Source organism: Salvelinus namaycush, unplaced genomic scaffold, assembly GCF_016432855.1.
Source record: "Salvelinus namaycush isolate Seneca unplaced genomic scaffold, SaNama_1.0 Scaffold2449, whole genome shotgun sequence".
In the NCBI taxonomy this organism is placed as follows: domain Eukaryota; kingdom Metazoa; phylum Chordata; class Actinopteri; order Salmoniformes; family Salmonidae; genus Salvelinus; species Salvelinus namaycush.
Genome location: NW_024059285.1, coordinates 35,001 through 38,062, shown reverse-complemented (window position 1 = coordinate 38,062; position 3,062 = coordinate 35,001). Strand labels below are relative to the sequence as shown.

Sequence of the window (3,062 nt, the reverse complement as noted above, 5' to 3'; positions counted from 1 at the left end):
AGTTAAAAATAGAATCACGGAGGACAAAGAGACATGAAATTATACTTTTTTTTACCCTGTTTGCACTTCATTTTTTTAAATAGAGTAGGATATCTTCGATGTGGCACTGTGTGATCATCGTGACCTATACAAGCTGCTTCGATTCTATCCCAAACTGCCTTCATCCACCCCAGATGGGACTCGAACCCACAATCCCTGGCTTAGAAGGGCCAGTGCCTTATCCATTAGGCCACTGGGGTACTTGCTAAAAACTATCTAGATAGCAGAGAGTGGTTTCGATCTATCAACCTCTGGGTTACGGGGCCATCACGCTTCCGCTGCGCCTCTGTAATCAGTATGACCTATACAAACTGAAAGAAGCAGTCAAAAAAAGAATCAGAGAGGGCACAGAGACATGCCCATGAAATTATACTTTTTTTTACCCTGTTTGCACTTCATTTCTAAAAATAGAATTGGATAGCTTCAATGCTTCAACCTCTGTGTTACATGCTCAGCTCTCTTTTTCTATCCCAAATTGCCTTCATCCACCCCAGATGGGACTCGAACCCACAATCCCTGGCTTAGGAGGCCAGTGCCTTATCCATTAGGCCACTGGGGCACTTGCTAAAAATTATCTAGATAGCAGAGAGTGGTTTCGATCTATCAACCTCTGGGTTACGGGGCCTTCACGCTTCCACTGCGCCTCTGTAATCAGTATGACCTATACAAACTGAAAGAAGCAGTCAAAAAAAGAATCACAGAGGGCACAGAGACATGCCCATGAAATTATGCTTTTTATATTTGTGTTTGCACTTCATTGCTGAAAACAAACTGGATAGCAGAGGATGGTTTTCGATCCATAAATCACTGGGTTAACTGCCCAGGATACTTCCACTTCATCACTCCGCTTTCAGGCACCCCAAAATAATACTTGAACTCACAATACATGGATTAGGAGGCCAGTTCCTCTACAATCAGTATAACCTAAAAAAACTGACAAAAGAAGTCAAACAAAGAATCACGGAGGGCACTGAGACATGCCCATGAAATTTTGCTTTTTATATTTGTGTTTGCACTTCATTGCTGGAAACAAACTGGACAGCAGAGGATGGTTTCGATCCATAAATCACTGGGTTAACTGCCCAAGATACATCCACTTCATCACTCCGCTTTCAGGCACCCCCAAAAAATCCTTGAACTCACAATACATGGATTACCCACCCCAGATGGGACTCGAACCCACAATCCCTGGCTTAGAAGGCCAGTGCCTTATCCATTAGGACACTGGGGTACTTGCTAAAAACTAACTAGATAGCAGAGAGTGGTTTCGATCTATCAACCTCTGGGTTACGTGGCCATCACGCTTCCGCTGCGCCTCTGTAATCAGTATGACCTATACAAACTGAAAGAAGCAGTCAAAAAAAGAATCACAGAGGGCACAGTGACATGCCCATGAAATTATGCTTTTTATATTTGTGTTTGCACTTCATTGCTGAAAACAAACTGGATAGCAGAGGATGGTTTCGATCCATAAATCACTGGGTTAACTGCCCAGGATACTTCCACTTCATCACTCCGCTTTCAGGCACCCCAAAATAATACTTGAACTCACAATACATGGATTAGGAGGCCAGTTCCTCTACTATCAGTATAACCTATAAAAACTGACAAAAGAAGTCAAACAAAGAATCACGGAGGGCACTGAGACATGCCCATGAAATTTTGCTTTTTATATTTGTGTTTGCACTTCATTGCTGGAAACAAACTGGACAGCAGAGGATGGTTTCGATCCATAAATCACTGGGTTAACTGCCCAAGATACATCCACTTCATCACTCCGCTTTCAGGCACCCCCAAAAAATCCTTGAACTCACAATACATGGATTATCCACCCCAGATGGGACTCGAACCCACAATCCCTGGCTTAGAAGGCCAGTGCCTTATCCATTAGGACACTGGGGTACTTGCTAAAAACTAACTAGATAGCAGAGAGTGGTTTCGATCTATCAACCTCTGGGTTACGTGGCCATCACGCTTCCGCTGCGCCTCTGTAATCAGTATGACCTATACAAACTGAAAGAAGCAGTCAAAAAAAGAATCACAGAGAGCACAGTGACATGCCCATGAAATTATGCTTTTATATTTGTGTTTGCACTTCATTGCTGAAACAAACTGGATAGCAGAGGATGGTTTCGATCCATAAATCACTGGGTTAACTGCCCAGGATACTTCCACTTCATCACTCCGCTTTCAGGCACCCCAAAATAATACTTGAACTCACAATACATGGATTAGGAGGCCAGTTCCTCTACTATCAGTATAACCTATAAAAACTGACAAAAGAAGTCAAACAAAGAATCACGGAGGGCACTGAGACATGCCCATGAAATTTTGCTTTTTATATTTGTGTTTGCACTTCATTGCTGGAAACAAACTGGACAGCAGAGGATGGTTTCGATCCATAAATCACTGGGTTAACTGCCCAAGATACATCCACTTCATCACTCCGCTTTCAGGCACCCCAAAAAAATACTTGAACTCACAATACATGGATTAGGAGGCCAGTGCCTCTGTAATCAGCATGACCTGTACGAACTGATAGAAGCAGTTAAAAAATAGAATCACGGAGGGCACAGAGACATGAAATTATACTTTTTTTTACCCTGTTTGCACTTCATTTTTAAAAATAGAGTAGGATATCTTCTATGTGGCACTGTGTGATCACCGTGACCTATACAAGCTGCTTCGATTCTATCCCAAACTGCCTTCATCCACCCCAGATGGGACTCGAACCCACAATCCCTGGCTTAGAAGGCCAGTGCCTTATCCATTAGGCCACTGGGGTACTTGCTAAAAACTATCTAGATAGCAGAGAGTGGTTTCGATCTATCAACCTCTGGGTTACGGGGCCATCACGCTTCCGCTGCGCCTCTGTAATCAGTATGACCTATACAAACTGAAAGAAGCAGTCAAAAAAAGAATCAGAGAGGGCACAGAGACATGCCCATGAAATTATACTTTTTTTTACCCTGTTTGCACTTCATTTCTAAAAATAGAATTGGATAGCTTCAATGCTTCAACCT

General features: G+C 42.8%; 2 non-coding genes across 2 annotated transcripts; both read right to left on the bottom strand.

The window, feature by feature from the left end:
* Positions 1–525: 525 nt before the first annotated feature.
* On the bottom strand, positions 526–598 carry trnar-ccu. The gene has a single exon. It is a non-coding gene; the product is annotated as a tRNA-Arg (tRNA).
* A 2,153-nt stretch (positions 599–2,751) lies between these two features.
* trnar-ucu lies at positions 2,752–2,824 on the bottom strand. The gene has a single exon. It is a non-coding gene; the product is annotated as a tRNA-Arg (tRNA).
* Positions 2,825–3,062: the final 238 nt, after the last annotated feature.